Source organism: Pteropus vampyrus, unplaced genomic scaffold, assembly GCF_000151845.1.
Source record: "Pteropus vampyrus isolate Shadow unplaced genomic scaffold, Pvam_2.0 Scaffold82, whole genome shotgun sequence".
NCBI classification, from domain to species: domain Eukaryota; kingdom Metazoa; phylum Chordata; class Mammalia; order Chiroptera; family Pteropodidae; genus Pteropus; species Pteropus vampyrus.
Genome location: NW_011888863.1, coordinates 6523099 through 6542640, shown reverse-complemented (window position 1 = coordinate 6542640; position 19542 = coordinate 6523099). Strand labels below are relative to the sequence as shown.

General features: G+C 35.0%; 1 protein-coding gene and 1 pseudogene across 1 annotated transcript in view; both read right to left on the bottom strand.

Moving 5' to 3' along the window:
• The window catches only part of FGD4 (FYVE, RhoGEF and PH domain containing 4), a 187546-nt gene that overhangs the window by 76967 nt on the left and 91037 nt on the right, over window positions 1-19542 (bottom strand). The window lies entirely within an intron of this gene.
• LOC111741865 lies at window positions 215-333 on the bottom strand (annotated as a pseudogene).

The following is a 19542-nucleotide window of genomic DNA, read 5'->3' as shown; positions in this document are numbered from 1 at the left end:
GGATCCTTTGCTATCAGACATCAACCTACCTTCATATCTACCTACTCAAGCCATGCACCCCTAATGTTCTAGCCACATTCTAATCTTCTCTATTCCTGGAACACATTTTTATTTTGTTTTATTTATTTTATATTTTTAGGCGAGGCAACCCTTGGTTGACCTCACAGATTACAAGGATCTTGTCAGCTTACAATCCCTTATTTTTTATTTTTTATGCCTACAGCATCTGGCCTTCCTAGGTGATCTCCCATCCAAGTACTAACCCAGCCCAACCCTGCTTAGCTTCCGAGATCAGACGGGATTGGGCTTGTTCAGGGTGGCATGGCTGTAGACTCCTGGAACACATTATACTCCTATTCTGTGTCTCTGTCTGTTTTTACCTGTGTTGGTTCCCTTAGCTTGATAGTCTTTCTTTAAACACATTCCAATGTCATCTTTTTTGAGGACATTTCCTTGATTCAAAATCAGTTGCCCTTCCTTTTCTATTTGTAAACACATATTTTGTACCTCTACTGTGACATTTGTCATGCACAGTTACTGCTTTTAGATGTTCATGGTGGAAACAGACTTAAATATCCTTGAAAACAGGAGTATTAAAGGTTTTAGAATCGAGTCCAGTAAACAGTTATATTTCCTGTTTCTCAGCATGTCTCATTACCACTGTCCTATGTCTAATAAGTTAATCCATCTTGGACTAAAAAGGTATACAAAATATCTTCTTTGCTCAATATTCTTGTTCACTATTTTGCTAATTTATACTCTAAAGTAGCAACTCTGATGGAAGTCATTCAAGGAAAAAATTTATTGGGCAATGTTAAAAGAGAAGAACTGATATTCCATGTTAATTGGTAACTCTACCAGTTCAATCAACAGTCATGAGAGGGCTCATATGTACAAAAATCTCAAAAATAGTCATTTCCACATTGTATATTCCTTTTTACTATATACTCGAAATAGATGTCATATTTCTAAGAAGTTGTGTGATCTAATGTGTCATTATTATTCAGATCAAGCATATTATCATATAGCAAATAATAGTTCACAAAATTTAACTGCTGGTACAAAATTTTAAATGCAGGTCAATTTCCAATTATCCAGATAAACTTAGAAAAAAATTGTATGAAGTATAAATATCTAATTCTCACATTTTAATCCATGCACTTATTTTCTACACAATTCAAGTTTTACAAGAACTCTTAAAAGGAAACATATTTATACTTCGGGAAAATTTCAGAGTTAAATACCTTACACACAAGAGAAAAAAAGTGGGGAGTACACTCTTAATACATAGCAAAACAATTTTTAAATAATTTTCCTACACTTTCCTACAATTTTCTCCAAGCAGACAAACTGTTCCCCAAATTTCTTGGTCTCGTGTGCCACAACTTCTCCCATCCATTTTCTTCTCTCCCAACAGAGCCCCAAAATTCATAATCCAAAACTGTTTTTTGAGCCTATCCATAGACTCCAGTCTCACTATCTACCCTCCTTAGTCACAGTACTTTATAATTGTGATCAACTCAGCTTCTTGGGCCAATGAGAAGAAACTCATTACTCAGATTCTGCACAGCAAGAGAGACCAGAAACTAATAAGCAGAATATTTACTCTTTAAAAGAGAATTAAGGGGAAGAAATGGAGAACCCTATAAATATTTATAATTTGTTACCTTCTCTTATATTCCTGTTCACTTAGCTTTAAATTTACAAACTGAAAAGGTCTATGAATATTAGAAATGTATCCATTCATACAACAAATATTAATCAGGTACTCAGTATATATCAGTTACTTTTCTAGACCCTAGAGATACAGCACTGAACTGTGCAACAATAACAACAAAAATTTACATAACGTGCTAGATGGTATAAAGTGCTATGAGGAAAATAAAGCTGAGTAAAGGAGATAGAAAGTGCTGTTGGGTGAGGGACTGCTATTATTTATAAGGAGTTCAAGGAAGGCTTCCCTGAACAGGTGACAGTTGAGTAGAGACATGAACAGAGTGAGGCACACAAATATTTGGAGGATTAGCATTTCAAGCAAAGTATAAAACTACAAAATCCTAACAGGAGCGCAGATGATGTGTTCAAAGAGAAATAAGGAAGACAACGCAGACGAGAATGTGCAGGGATCATACCTGGCACTGAGGTCAGAGAGCTAACAGAAAGGGCCTTGCATAACACTGACAGGACCGAGGCTTTTTCTTTGAGAGAGATGGAATCCACTGAAGGGGTGCGAGCAGGGGAGTGACGATTCCCTGTTTTCTGTTTTTAAAGGTGCACTGGGGCTGTTGGGTAGAGAACAGACCTCATAGGGTCAGTGGTAGATAGGAAGCTACTAAATAATCTAAGGAAAAGTTGAATGTGGCTTGAACCAGGGTAGCAGCAGTGGAGGCATAAGATATGGTCAATTTGACACCTCTTAAATCAGGATTTGTTTACAGACTGGATGTGTAAAAAATATTCAATGAAGACGAAAGTGTTTGGCCTGAGCATAAGAAATAACTATTGTTATGTAATGACATGGAGAAGACTGAGATCACACTGACTTAGGGTTTTTATTTTTTGTTTAAAACTAAAAACAAATCTTGTCTGTATTCATTTTCTAAAAGGGAGAAAGAGTGGTTTTCCCCAAGTCAGGTTTTAATAATCACCATGTAGAATGACCAACTTCCATGACTAATACTATTTTTCTTCTCAAAGGTGTTTTGCTCTGCCAGCTTCAACATATGACCAACCAACTACAGACCCTGCGTCAATCATTAAAACACACACACACACACACACACACACACACACACACACACACACACATCTGATCTAAGCAGGGCTTAACAGGCACTGTGTTAGGGGATCAGTCAGAGAACATATTTAAATCAGGATGAAGACCTTTAAAAATATATTTCGGACCAATGAAAGTTCACTCCCTATTTTATAAAGAAGAAAGAACACAGAGAGTAGAGATGATTATTAGAGAGTAGATCAGACAGGGGGGCAGGGATGGATAGGTCTCCTAGCACCTAGGAAAAGGCCATTTTACTTTTGGGATGAACATTGTTCTCATGTTTAAGGAGAGTTGGTCAAATTTAAATCTTAATCTTGGATTGCAGTTTACGTTACATAGAGTTTGAATGAATACCACAGACCATGTTATCATCTCTATGAAGACTAAACGATACTTCCTATTGAGTCATTCAGTATATTATTTTTCACTGTTCAGTTTTCATGTGTTTCCCTACAAGCACAGGTTTTAAAAAGGAAAGTTTCTCCAAGTCATTAAAAAAAAGATAAAACTTTTACAAATAACATGAACACTAAATATGCATATTTAAGAGTTTTTCTTAGGCAACTTAGGCAATAAAATAACCCAATACTATGGACAGGAAGTGCTACATTAATGTATTTTTAGTTTGCAAACTTTAAAAGGAACTTCTAAAGCCCACATTATTGTAGTGGTCACCCACAACAGAGTTGTCTCTTAATGTAGAAAATTCTCCAGTTGAGAGCTGCCTTCTAGAGGAAATACCAATTCTCTCCAATCATACCTAACTATTTGAGGATAGAATAAGAAGGAGAAAGAAGCTGTTTCAGGGAAAGAGAACTTCACTGAAAGAGAAAGAAAATACCTCCCTTTTGCCACTGTAAATATTTTCATAGAATGCAATGGTAAACCATGGAGAGATCATACAAACCTTGAACTTTATGCAAGAATGATGGAACTCCTGAAAAAGGAATCAAGGCTTCTGCCTGGACGATGGAGGAAGCCAGGGCAGGCATAGACTGGGACACTCAATCTCTAGCAAGGGCTAGAGCCTGGGAAAAGCGCCAGCAGAGGCTATGCAGCTGCAGAGGGAACTTCAGCTTCCCGCTGCGGTGCTGTGACCAACCCCACCCTTGAGATTCTACTCGGAGTGCAAGTCCCCCCAAGACCAAAAGAAGGAAATAGTGACACCACAAGAAAGAGCATCTTGGTAACTCTGAAGCCTGCCTGTTTGGTTTGTCTTTTTTTAGCAGTGTAGACATTCTTCAGGAAGGTTTATATTGTGTAGAAACAACGGGAAAATTGTTACACGTAATGAACCCATTTCATTTTTTAAAAATATTTTTAGCAGAAATTTCCTGTCACATGATTAGATTTCTACCACACAGTAGCATTTCATTTGTCTTTGATACACTGTAGAATAATGAAAGAAAAATAGTGGCTTAATACCACTAACAATTTCAAATAACAAATCCATGCCAGTCTCTACAATGTTATCTTATATGGAAAAACAAGTCACACACACATCCCTGAATTTTGCTAAAAGAAGAAGACTGGGATGGATGGGACTTTTCTGTTTGAACAGAACAGTGTTCTATGCTGTAGCACTAGAAAAGCATTAGTGCTAAACATTTCTTAGCTTTGTTCAACGCCAGAAATAGAAGGGAAAAAAAGAAAAATTTTGCTTCCTTTCTCTGCATTCCTCTTTGGTGACTGAATTTTCAAACTTTTCTAAATGTTACTAATGAGTCAGAGAAACAGAACTATTAAACAAAGTTGTATTTTGCAAGCCCAGAAGAAGCCTCCTGGAACAGTCAAACCCCATGAATATAGTACATATTTTTAATGTTAAAGGTGGAAAATAATGTGAATCTTATTCTTAACTTCAAACCAAAACCAAACTCTGTCAATTTGATGTTCCTCGGCGTGCCGTATTATACACTAACCCCCACACACTGAAAAAAAAAAAGAAAAGAAAACATAAAATACACTAGAAAATGAAACCACTTACCTTGATCAGTGGACATGATTTCACATATACTGATAAATAGTCTACTCTGGTTTGATAAGAAAATATTTGGCTTTAGTCTTTTAAAGTTCATGTGATAAAATCTCACTCCTGGCTTTGAAGCCTCCGGTATTGGAGATCATACAGCTCAGCCAGGAGTTCTGATCCCAGCACTTTATACTTTAGGGCATTCTTAAACCTCACTGCTCAAAGACAACCTCATGCATAATATGCCACACCTCCCCAGAGGAAGGGCTGCTGCAGTGTTTTTCATGAGACCAAGTATAGGAAGATGGAGAGACTTCTATTTATTACAGTAAAGTAAACAACAACAGAGGCACATGGAAGCTTCAAATGCACTGGAAACACATTGGGGAATAGGATGGTTTATAAACTGACTAATTCCTTAACCATTAGTAATGCTCTAAAAAGGCCAACAAGAAAACAGTTTGTTTCCACTTTAACTGAGTCCATGCCCTGGACCACAGAGGTTACAGAGTCAGGATTTACAGGCTTAAGATGTTAAAATGCTGTTATAAATGATCTCAAATGCTACTCTGCCACTTCTGTCTTTCCATTTTAGTACAGCTCATTGATCTTGATAAATCAATAGTGCAGAGCAAATAAATACTACCATAAATTTCCTAAGAAAACCAAGCTCTACATGTTATTTCAGAATGTTAACTGGTTAAATATTTAGTACTTATTTTTATATACCTTTGTAAGTTTATATCATTTGATTTTTGATATTTAAAAATTTTCTCAGAGCCCTTAAAAATGAGAAAAATGTCAATTAAAATATTTATAAAATCACAATAAAGTAACTTGGCTATAGACATCGCTCCCATGGTAAGTAACAACCTCTCCAACCCCTTCCTCGGTGTCCAGATGCAGTGGTTCTCAGACTGTAGTGAGCACCAGGTCCCCTGCGTGGCCTTTTCACACATATTGCCTGGTCCCATTTCCAGAACTGAATTTAATCGGTCTGTGGTGGAGTCCCAGAATTTGCATTTCTTACAATCTTCCAGGAAATGCTGACATTGCTTTCTGGGACTGCACTTCAGGGAACACACTAGGAGAACCACTGGGGTACAGACTTGCTGGTTTGGAGTCGACGACCTGAAGCTCTGGCTCAACTGCCCCTGCTTGGGAATCGCTTTGAGTCAGGGCAGGGGACAACACTCATGATGAGGTATGAGGCTGGCTTATGTATACATGCGAACAGGACTCATAATAAGGAAGTGGGGTTATCAACTTGATAATTCTTAATAAATATGTTTGCATATTAGGCATGAATAGGTTTTACAACTAACCTTCAAAGAATAGACAAAGAGAAAAGAGGTCAAAGAAAAAACCTGAATTGTCTTTTTTATTTCCCTCACAAACCCTACCTGTGTGTTTAAATTTCACTGTGGCAGGAAAACTGTTTATATTTCATTCCAAGACCACTCAGCCTTTACAAGGCTCAGTAATGTAAAAAACAGAATGTTTTCCTGTCATAAAAATGCCCCAACTTCTGTGCTTCCTGAGCTTTGATAGCAATGTTTATAACCTCGGGTTTGGTTTTCAAACAAATACCTTTTCTTTTTTTATAGCTAACATTTACTTTGTGCCAGGTGCTACATTAAGCACTTTCCATGCAGCATTTCATTAAATACTCACTGTAAGCTCATAATAATTTATCAGTATCTTACAGAAGAGAACCTTCTGTAAAAGGAATAATACAGGTAAGGTAAGAAATAGTAATTTAGTGTCATTTTGCAGAATAAAAATCTAAATGTAAAAGGTTAAAAATCTTGGCCCATAACACTTGTGAAATAATAACCTTTAAGAAATTTAATTCACTTTTATACAATAAATTAAGAAATAATGGAATACACTTTTGAATCTTTATAGATGAAAACTAGAAAACCAAAACACGATTTGCAGCTAGAAAGTGATAATTAAAATAAAACATAACTACTATCATTGACTCTCATTGTCCATAAATGGATAATCTGCAATTATATTCGGCATCCACCACAAACTCGTAACTAAATTCCAAGCTTCCCAATAGTAGCCATAGCAGCTTCTTATAAAGTTAAACATACTTTCATGACCCAGCAATCACATTCCTAGATACTTTACCCAAGCGAAATGTATCATTAACACGAAAGCCTGTACATGAATGTTTACAGATGCTTTATTCACAATCACCAAAAGCTGAAAACACCCAATTGTCCTTCAATTAGCAACTGGATAAGCAAACTATGGTAAATCCATGCAAAGGCATAACACTTAAGCAATAACAAGGAGTGAGCTGACACATGTGCATTAGAAAGAAGGCAATTTAAAAGGCTACATAGATATTATTCCACATGACATTGTGAAAAAGGCAATAAAATAGATCTAAGGCTGTGGGGAGTATGAGGAGGGACTGACTGACTGATTACAAAAGGCCATGACAGAATTTTTGAAGGTGATCGGATTGTTCTACATATTCATTGTGGTGGTGGTTACATGATTGTATGCATTTGTCAAAATTCAGAATTGTTCCCTAAAGAGGATAAATTTTACTGCACATAAATTATGCCTTAAATTTAAAAAAATCGAGCAGCAATTTAAAGTGCAATAAAAGCAATTTATTCTTTAACCCATTTCCCATTTGCCCAGAGAATACTCACAGGCAGTGCTTATGGCTGCAGTGTTTACCCTGAGATAACTCATGGATTACAGTCCTAACCTTACCCGCAAAGTTTGCCACGAAACATCCTGCTTTTATTATTATTTTCACATCGCTCTAATATATTGATAGTCTTTGGAAACAAATGACATCATTCTATTTACAGCATTCTGTTTTAAGTAGTGGTATTTTCCATTTATAAAATACAGTAACTCTCAATCGCTGAAAATGTCAATCCTAGAAAACGTAGCATTCCTACACGTAATATTAATATCATTCTCAGTTGTTAGCCAAAGATTCATTTGATGAATTCGGTTTATGTATACATTTCTGTTACATTAGGATTAGAGACGAGTTCTGTTTAGAAATAACTCCAAGAAAAGTTTTCATATTTTATTTTCACATTGAAAACCAGTCAGATTTGCTTCAGCCTCAATAAGCATGTTTATGTAAAATTAAATGAATGCTTGGCAGCGAGCCGCGCTTTTCTTTTCTCTAAACGGGAAATGGGTTAAAAAGCAAAAGGCTATGAAATGAATGGTTTGTTTTGGATAACGTAAACTCAAAACTAAATGATTTTTGGTACATCTATTGCCATTCTCATCAACAGTAGAGATAATCACTGGGTCACTGTATTTGTTTCCCGTGATTTAAAAAAAATCTTGACAGACTTGTTTAACACAGAGGAGCAGGTAAACACTGTGCTCACCTCCTCCCACGACCACATCAAAATTACAACTAAATTATAGAACAACCACCCTGGAGAACCGTCTGAAGACTAGCTGAACAGAACTCTTATAGCTGAAGATATTAAGAAATCACATCGAGATTGAATGTCAACTGTAATTGAAAAATAGAAAATAAAAAAATCTCGAAAAATTCAAGTGACCTAATTAGCTCCTCAAAGTCCATTTGTGAACAGTGAAGTTTATGATAGTATAATTAAAAGGATCTTTCAAATAAATGTTTAGGTAATTTAGTTAATTTAGTAAAAGATTACTTGTCATAGATATCAGTCCTGAAAAATATCAAAAATCTATCCTAACCGACTCTCAGCTATTCTCAAAACACCCTGTGCACTGAAGACTTAATGGGCTGTGTTCTTGCTTTTATGCTTCTTCTCCTAGTAGAGCAGTTTATTTCTTTACAAATACTGTTGAATAAGGAATTTAGAAAGTTCTTCTAAACATTCACATGGTATTTTTTTCATTATATTGAACTTAGTTTACTTTTTATTAAAGCTTACCTGTATTATCTTTAATAGCTTAACATTTCTAATCGAAATAACCTAAAACAAAAATTTTACCACACAACCTGTGCTTCCTGAATTAAAATTTATTAATCAACAATGTTTTAAAAAAAGGTATGGGAGTTACTAAGTAGTCTGCCCTGTCATTTTTATTTAAAACAAGCTGGCACATCATCTGTCATATAATTGAAAACTTTCATGTACCCATGACGAAGTTGGCTTTACTAATTATTTACTAATACACATATTTTGGCAATAAAATAACAGAACACTTATACCAAATGAATGTTATTATTTCACTTTTTTCAGAGAGAACAAAGAATAGGAAAAAAATAATTGAAGTATTGTTGACTTTCAGTTAGCAACTAAGGAGTAAAGTTCTCAGACTGTTTCTCCAATATTGTTTAACTGAAAGGCAGTCTTCATTTTCTTAGAGTAAAACTAAACTGAATCTTAACTCATTTTGTACTCTTTAATCTTCTAATGACAATCTAATAAAATCCAAGAACAATTTGGTATTTAGATGATTCCTTCATTGGCTTTAAAACATTTTTAATTAAAAAAAAATAACCAATAATTTCTGTTTTACATGTTTGCAAGCCTCGATGAAGTGAGGCCTGGAAATTCTTTAAAATGCCAGGTAAATCCTGTTACTTGAATATTTCTGTACCAAACTATTTTTATACAGATCTTCAAAGCAAGCCTATTATCCCTGGATCTCTATTCCTTAATAAAAATGTTTTTAATATTTTAATATAAATGTTTTATATTAATTCTTTAGTTAGATGTTTGAAGTCCCAACCATGTAGTACTGTTCAAGTAGACAGTATTTCTTAAACTGGGGTTTCTGGATGGATGACACAATCTTAAACTGCTGCCCATTGTAGGTTCTAGTTCTATTCCATTACTCTTCCACTTTGAAAGACAATGAATAGAAAGCTTCGCATCTTTCTAATGACATGTGACTAGGGATAATTTGTATATTTCAGGTATATGACTTAGCAGAAACGTTATATCTGAAATATTATCTGATTTTAACAATTCTCTTCTAATAAAATATAGATAATCCTAGAAATAAAATCACTCCTTCTTAATCTAAATTATGGAATTGATTCCCATGCCCCAATTTATAGCCTGTCTGATCTTGTCTGTATGGATTTCCTGCATCATACCATTCATTCTATGTGTTCAAATACAGAGCTCAGTAGTAAGCACACTTTAAATTGGTGATATATCTTTTCCTTTGGCATTTCCCCCTATCACGGTCTACTCTTTTCTCTAAGTCTGGCATGTTTTTTCTTTCTTTCTTTCTTTCTTTCTTTATTTTTTTACTAATCCCAGGTAACTGATAGTATATAAAGTTAAAGCAGAAACAAAGTGAATGGATAAAGATGGTGTTTATCGACCTTTATTATTTTTACAGAATTTCTTTGGATTCTACTTGATCAATGTCAAGTAACCACCCTGCACTGGAAGAGCTATGTATTTCCTGTAAGTAAATCATATTCACTTCGTCAAGTAGTTAATTTTAAGATTTTAAATTCTATAACTCTAATCTTGCCACCACCTAGATTTCCACCTCCCCTCCTCAAAATTCTTAAGTGAAAATATTCTTAGCTCTCATAATATCTTCATTAAAGAACATATACAAAGCACTTACTACCATGCTGGGCAAACAATAGATGTTCATTTCTCTTTTCCACTCAATCCCTATCACAGGTCTTCCACCTCATAATAAGAGTCACTCTTTACAAATGCTTTCTCTAGCAATTTAGTGTCTTCTTTCATTTATACCTATCATGACAATGTCTACCTGTAGGGTTATAGAGCTGAGGTTGCCATCTATTGTGAGCAGTATATTATGCCAACTATGTAATGGGTATAGAATTTCAGTAGGGGAAGATCGAAGAGTTCCAGAGATGGATGGTGGTGATGCTGGTAGAATAAGTGAATACTAACATCACTGAATTGTACACTTAAAAATGGCTAAAATGATCAATTTTATGTGTATTTTACCACGATAAAAAATTACTGCAATTACATTTTCTGCCACCAGTTTATGCTACCCAACCTATCCCTGCTGTGCCCCAATCTATCTGTTCATGCTTATGAATTTACTATCATAGACTCTTTTCTGCCTGTACTGTTCCTTTGCATTCTTCTCTTCCTTATCTTCTCTAAGCAACTGACCTACTTGAGGGCTGCAATCCTCCACTGTACAGAAAATTCTAAAACATCAATTTCTAGTACCAACTTATTTTTTCAGCTTCACATTCTCATTTCCACATGTCTGGAAACTATTTCCTTTATTGGAGAAGGGAAGTTTGAACTCCATCTTGAGGATAAGTGCAATTTCATTAGGCAGCGAAAGGAGAGAAAGGATCGTATTTTAGGTCTGCAGTGAGAAAAATCTGTGGCAGATTTTCAAACTTCATTACAGCCTGCAGAACTGTTCACCACTTACCAGTTGGTAACTTTGATGGCTGCTTGCTGCACTTAGAATGAAATCCAAATTCCATATAAGGGCTGAAGGCTCTGGCCCCCACTTACCTTCTTAGCCTCATCTCTTGCCACTGTGCTTTCAAAATATGTTCCCAAACCCTGTTCCCTCTATCAATCATCGGTTTTGAGAAAGAAGTCAAGAAAAATGTTTTCTTTTCATAAATTTCCACAGGAACCTAACTATTATTTTTTCCAACTTTGAAATAATCATGTAGCTTCCAGAAAAGGCTCCTCTGAGACTTTAAGAAAATAAAACTTAGGCTTTGCTCTTGCCAGGTCAGATAAAGGGTAATAAAGCACATCCAGCTACTTGCTACTAACTTGGGAGAAAAGAAGAACTTCCATTTCTTTTTTTGATTAGCTGCCTCATCCAGATTTCTTTTAATTACTGTCTTCCTTTCCCCAAGACCCCAATGCACAGTTTGTTAGTGTAACAGCAGCCACTTAGGCCTTTTGCGTTAGCCCAAATGTTCGTAAGAACAAACTTAGAATGTGGATACCCTAAATATAAACAGCACCATCCTGTCTTTGCAAATCATCCACTCTACTTATTTCTATCCTTTCGTCCCACAGATAATGACACACTTAAAGATGCACTCTCCTTTCTGATGCAATGTCAGAGTATATTATAGAAGTGAGAAAATTCTAAAGAAAGACTATTAGTAGTGGATCTAGATTTTAGTAAACTTTTAGAAAACTAATATAAACTTTTATCTAAGCTATTATCTTTGTGGTAGGAAATAAAAGCAAGGAAAAAACAGGAATTAAAAAACCAACAACAAAAAACAGCCCATTTCCATCATATGGGCTGTAACTGATAAATGGGTACTTGATAAATTATAAATTTACTTGCTTGAAATTTTCACATTATTATTCTAGCAACATAGATAGTGAACTTTACCAATAATGATGAAACAGAAATAGGTTTTCAATATTACACTAAGGACTATAAAATATTCATATAGTCTTTAAGACTTATTTGTACATTAATCACTAGAATTCAAATAATCTTATATTAGTAAAAATAGCATATATTTATACTCTACACAGGGTAGCAAAGGCAAACATATTTAGCATTTAGGCAGACCACACAAATGGGTAAGGATACAGGTTTAAACAATATATATTAAGAGTTACTTATGGCAAACTGGAGAATAATTTTTTTAATTTAAATTTTAAAACTCAAAAACATTGGGTAGGTCAAAGAAAACTTTGAGCTATCAGTTTGAGATCCCTCTTAAGATTGTTTTATCTGTTTATTTACAAAGAATTATTGAGCCTACATGGGACTCAACACTTTACACGGCACACTGCTAAGTACCTGGGAATTTTTTGGAAAGTCTTGACCATCACTTTCCTAGAATCTCATTTTCCTTCAGCCACACTATCTTTTTGAGTTCTTATGGCCTCAAGGTCTTCACATATGACTAATCTCACTATCCCCTATGGATTACCTTTAAACACTTATTTATACCTGTAATTAAATAAATGTTCATGCAATGTCTGTGTTTAGCATTTGTTGTCCTTACTATTTGCAAAGCTCCTGGAAAGCAAGGACCATGACTGTCCCATGCATTATTACGGATCCTGGGCACACTGTGTCAGACACTTAATACAATCTCATTAAATGGTTCTCTTTCCAAGAATTCAAAGGGAGAGCAGACAAGTAAAATGGTGAGAGGTTTGGCTAGGGCCCTGTTACTGTTATAAGTGTATAGAGGAGGGTCAGAAAAGGCTTTCTGGAACAATGATCTTCTAACTTTTAGTGACACATCCCTCTCAGTATGAAATCTGGATGTTGCACTCGTAAGTATGTATGTATGCATGCATGAACGCATCTATGTATAAGTTAAATACAACTATTACTTCAATACAATGCATACTGTAAAACACAAAAATAGAACATAAAATAGGATGAGGTAAAGACATGCTATTTTTGAGAAAACATGTATTTCAATCTGTTCTTTTTTTAAAATTTTGGTTAACTATTTCATGATATAGCCATTTGAAAGAACAGATCAAAGTCAGTTTACTTCCATATAGGGTTTTAATGATTGCCCTAGCTGAGAAAGAGTCATTGTTCTAAGACATATATCATTGACTCCATTTACTAAATAATGATATACATTTTTAAATGACATCTACCAATTATGCAAAGGTTTTCTTTGAAATTCTTATGGTAAATTTAAATTTCCATCTGCCTTGATGTCTTAAGTGTGATATATATATTTTTTATTTTTGAAAATCTGGTCTAAAACCTACTAAAACTATTTCAAAAATTTTAAAACAAGGCTAAAGAGATCTGTATTTAAATTTGAATGTGTGCACAGAAATGAGGCTTTTAAATTTTTTTTTAAAAAAGATACACATATCAATTCTGGTGATAAAATTACACAATAATGGAAATATTTCCAAACCGTCATTTAAAAATGCTCAGTCCCGAGTGCCCTTTTCTTCTGCTCATTCAAATCTCACTGTTACCTCAGAAGAACAGGTTGTGTTTATTTTTTCAAATACATCTCCTGGTATGAACCTGCTAAATATGTACTGATAAACATTTGTCTTCACATGAAGTGTTAGTGAATGGGGAACACTTGTGCATTTTTTTTTTTTTTTTGTAAAAGAAAAGATAAAATCTTTGTTCTGATAACTCATTTAAGTACAGTGCCATTATATAATCTATAAATCTCTGGGTGGTACAAAAGATGTTCACTTTTTTCCAAGTAGTCCCAGAATTCCACTATCTAAAATAATGTAATTGCAGTCGACATAACCAGCCAAGTCCAAACTGCCAAGGGCAGAAAGGACACAATTGAGCTTCCTATTGCCATCTCCCATTCTTCCATTGGAATTCTTCATATGTACCTGATATACTAGATGAATAAGTCCATAAATATTAGAAATGCTAAGGTCTTTTTTTCTTCTTTCTTTTTTTTTAACTCCTTAGGGAAAAGGTTCTAAGTTCTAGGATTTGCTTTTTTTACTCCAGTGGTTCAAATTTTGTACTTCCTGGGGGCATGTAACCCTTCATGGACCATTGCTCTGGAGAAGACAACTTCTAGAAGTAATATTTATGTTCCTAGGTAGTTTTTCACAGGGATCTGGCATATGTCAGCTAATCCCACTTTGATTTTCAAGTTATTCCTGAAATTTAGATAAATCAAAAAGCTGACAAATGTTGTTGTACCAATGTTAAAATTGTGATGACCGTAGAAAGCGGGCAGCATAAACAGTAAATGCCACATGCAAAAAGTCACTTGAAAAAAAAAAAATCTCCAGAATTACGTTGAATCCTTTCGAAACTGTAATCATAGTCTCTAGAACAGTCTAGACAATATGAAGACTACCGAACCCTATGATCTGATTATAGGATATCAATTATGATAATGAAAAATTAAGAAAATTCATGGAATTAGGATGCCATTATATTTTAATCTAAAAGTAACTCTGAATAATATTGGTAAAGAAATACTTGAAAAAGAATGTCATCCCCATAATAAAAGATAACAGTTAAAATAATATCACTTTTAGCTTTCAATTAGAATAAATTGTAAGATTCGATCCTAAAGAAACTGTCATCTCAAAAGCATCCTCAGTGGCAAGTAAACGGAAATAGCCACTGAGGAGGCAAAATGGTAATGCACATCGAAATGCCACAAAACCACACATCACCTCTGCCACTTTGGGCAAGTTCTCCTAAAGAAAAACCTGCATATGTAAAGATAAATGTAATGTCATTTACATTTATGTAATGTAATTATGTTATGTAATGTAACAAACAGGGAAAAACTGGAAGCAACCTAACAGTTTAACAAAATTATTTTTATAACTATACTCCTTTCCCCAGGACAAGGTCAGTTCAAAGTACACAGAAGCCATGAAATATTTACTATTTGAATGAGTTGAAAAAGAAGCTTCACTAAGCATTTGGGCACTTTTTTGGGGGTACTCACCAAAAACACACTAGACCTGAAATTGCTCAATTTAAATTATGATCATTTCCAGATCCATTACATTATACAGTAATATTCTCAATATATGTAATAGATAATGTGTTCAGTCAATAAAATTATCATCTCGGAGTACTAAGTTTCATTCCTTCATTTAAATAATAAGTTAGAGTTTTGGTATCTATATCCATAGGTCAGAGACTTTTTACTAGAGAAGAATTTTTATTCTTATCATTTATTTATAAACCATCTACTAGCCACCCTGAAATTTGAAATGAGAGACTTTTATTCCATTAAAATAAACTTTATTCTATTTTAAATGTAAGAGTTTATGCTAAAAGATCACTTTATAGTTTACACATGTTGTAGTCTATGGTATGCATCGATGTAAGCATACGTGTTTGGAATAGATAACTTCTGTCAGTCTCACTGTCATTACTATTGCCAGGGTAGTGTTGAAAAGACCATGCATACTCAGGGCAAATAGAAAATGCTGATGCTATTAACCACAACTGTAAAAAGGGAAATTAGTTTCACATCCTATAACCTTTCAAAGGGCTTTCTGCCCCTCACCCCTTACTATTCAAATTTTTTTTCCTGGTTGCTAAGAAGAGTTTAAGTTTTGATTTTGACAATTTAGTTATTACATCATATACTAATTTTGAATTAACAGCCTGTTATTTATTAAAATGAAGTTATTGCTTATAGATTGGGTTTGACTTGTTTGACAGATTACTTCTGTTTTTGAAAATTTCCCTTACTGCTTATCATTCTTCTCCTTAGGAATGCTTAAACATTTTGATGACATCTGAGTAAGACTAATTCTTTTCTTCATTCCTTCCTAGCACTTCCTAGTTGCTGAGTTTTGTGCAGCACCTAGGAGCATAAAAATGATCAATAAAATCCATGACCTTCAACAGCATCCAATTTAGTCAGGGAGAGCTAGATAAAAATGGATTCAGAACTATTAGAGATTGGAGGAATTGTTTAATTCTCTGTCAAAGTAGAGTTCTTTTCAGAATTGGAGACATAGGAGCTAGGTCAGATAGTTACTGCTCTAATCTTACGGTGTGGTATCTCTCGTCGTCCAATTATTACAATGGCAACATACAACTGTCACTGGCAAGTTGGGCAAGTTCCTTTATCTTAAATTTTTTCTTTAGCCCTAGTTCAGTTCAACGATCTAAATGTAAGCGATCTAAATGTAAGCGTGGGTTCTGTGCTGAGCCAAAAACTGGAGATTTAAGATAAGTAAAATAGTTCCTAGCCTCAGGAACTCAATCTAGTTGGGGAGAGAGAGACAAGATAATAGCCAATTGCAAAATATGTTGATAACAGATATTACCACAGAGTGTTTCAGGAGCTCAGAGAAGAATAATGCCGCTGGGAAGATAGCTTTACTGCAAGACTTGTAGTTGAGCAGTGTCTTAAAGGAAGTACAGTTAACACTGAATTTTTTTTTCTGTCATTAAAGAAAAAACCACCGGACATCATATAGGTATTTCTAGCCTCGACATTCACAATGCGTCCCATGAGTTGAAAATTCATTTAGCCATTTCTTTGTTGTTGAACCTGTTAGTGGCTTTCCATTTCTCCCCATTCCCACTGGAGCACCTGATGTGATAAATCATTCACTGGATCACTCAGTAACTTATTACAGGTAAATTTCTAAAACTGGGATTGTGGGATCAAAGACATCAACATTTTTAGTGCTATTGATACATGTAGCAGGTATATTTTTCTATTTACTTCCGTGTATTCTCTTTTCAGAGAGCTCTTGCTTCACAGGACATTCTGAGTAGGTAGTTAAGTCAAGCAGCCTGTGTTCTGCGGCCACATCTGATGGGACCAAGGGTAAATGCTGACCAAAGCTTAGCCCATCAGAGTCTCTCTCCAAGGCATCAGTAGTTGAAAAGAGTAAGTTTCTGCAGAGCACAGAGATGCAGAAGAGGCCACTCTAAGGGCAAGATTGCATAACTGTCCTGGTTCTGGGCCCCTATGAGGCCAGATGAACTTATTGTTCCCTTGGCTCTAGAAAGTATCTTTTCATTGTCCTCATATATCCCTCTTTTATCTAAGTTATAGTGGGATTCTTCATTCCTTGCAACAAAATGTTCTCTAAACACAAATGTTTTTCCCATAGTTTGCGTCAATTTACATTGTCATCTAAAGTTACATTGTCATCTGAAATTTATAAGGGTGCCAACCTAAAATATAACTATTCAGGAAATTTTTGCTAACGTAATAAAAGAATATTTATTTGTATATTTCTTTGCTATATAAAAGTTTTTTCTCCTGTGTTAGTCATTTGTGTTTCTTTTTGAAATATTTGTTCATGTTCTTTGACAATTAGTAACTATCTAAGGGCTTCTTAAAGACAGTAACTCAATTCTCTATCTTCTTCTCTTTGAAATTTTATCATTTCTATACTCCCTCTGCTACTGTAATATTTAAGTTTCATATCTGGGTTAATGCAATACCTTTCTCATTAAGAAAATTGAGCATAAAAGCTAAGAATGTAGGATTGAAGTCAGACTGGATCAGGGTTTTAATTCTAGTTCATCATTTAATTATTAGTGAAACTTGAAAATAATATGTATCCCATAGCAAGAGTTTTATTTGTTCAGTGAGGATAAATTCCACTTTCTCTAATGTTTGTCAAGGATTAAATAAAATGATGAATGTACTCTGCGTTGTCCGACATTAAGAAAACACTAAAAGTTCATATTGTAATTCCAATAGTTGTACTTTAAGTGCACTTGCTCAAAGTGAACAATGCATGTTTTGCAGCTATAGAAAACAGCTGTGCAAGAGAGCTCACAAACACAGGTGCAACAATTGAAGTTGCTTAGGCAACTTGACCCCAGTGCTCAAGAGTGAGACAGAGATCATGGCAGCAGGAGTGAGACAGAGATCATGAACCTTCTGCTCCTTCATATTTTATACAGCATGGCCCCTAAATGCAAGCTAAGTGATTATTTCCTCTCAGGCTCAAGCGAAGAAGCATTAATCTCTTCTAACCCTGGGGGAGAAAAATAACATGCACTGGGCTGGACTTAGAGAGTGGATCTCCAAAGCTATGCTGTCTTCCTAAGGGATTTCTCAAGGGCTTTTTTTTACTTGATGCAAGTATTACTTTATGTGCTGCCTTTAGAATCTGAATATCAAGAATAAGATAGGACTTAACTGTATTGTGATGGTAATGACAAAAGATAAATTCTGCCTGCTGTGGATGAAGAGGAAGATGAAGATGAAAAAGAAGAAGAATTCAGCCGGCCTTGGATATCGTTCTCACCAATGTTTCCACTATTTAAACTCTCAGTTATCCTTTAGACTACAAAACTGAAGATCTATTCCTTGAACGTTTAAAATTATTCAAAGATTCCTTATTCTTTATAGGATACAGTAAAATGCCTATGCAAGCCAATATCTCCATTCTCAAATCCTGCCCTACCTTAGCTCAAATTCTGCGCTCAGCTACTAGCTCTTCCCAGGCCCACTGTGTCTCCCTGCTTTTGCTGCCTCAGACTAGAGCTCCCAGCCCATCTCACTCACCAGTAAAGTCAATTACCTGCTCCTCTGTCCTCTGCATCCTTCCTCCACTGGGACACCCATCACGACTAATTGGTTAACAGATTGTTACCTGAGCACCATGGCACATACCATGTTTAATCATTTTCCTCATCTAGAATTTAACAAGAGCAGGTAGACATGCAAAAAGTGTTTGTTCTTTTGGAGGTGATGAATATGTTCATGGCATAGGCTAAGGTGATGGTTTTGCGAGTGTATACTTATCTCCCAAACTCATCAAGTCGTATATATTAAATATGTACAGCTTTTTGCATGTCAGTCATACCTCTATAAAGTAATTTAAAAAAAAAAAGGTTTGGTGAATAAATAAATGTTAGGCACAAATGAATGTGAGGGATGAGAGTGTGAATGGGAGAGATCAAAGAAAAATTTATCCTATAGAGAGAAGGCTAATAGTACTCCAGGATTTCGCTGCCATAGTAGCAAACATTTTAACATTCCTGGGATTATTACTGATACTCTGTAGAGAATATCACAACTATCAACACCACCTTTAGCACTAAATGGGTTTTTGAATATTACATCTTTTAATAACAATGATAACCCTGTAAGTTCTAAGAAAGCAGGCAAACATGTTTAGAGAGAGTTAAGTAACTTGCCTAGATACCTCCAGGTAGCCAGGAGGTGAGATGGAACTAAATCTAGGTCTGCTTGTGCTCTTAACCACTGAACTGAAATGCCTTCTCATGCTAGCCCAACTCCGATTTTGAGAAAAAAAAAAAAAAATTGTCGGTACTAAGTTCTGAAAGAAAAGTAAGGACAACATGTGATATGGTTTTGCAGCAGTAATTGAACATAAAATGATCCTGATGACAGGCTTTCCTC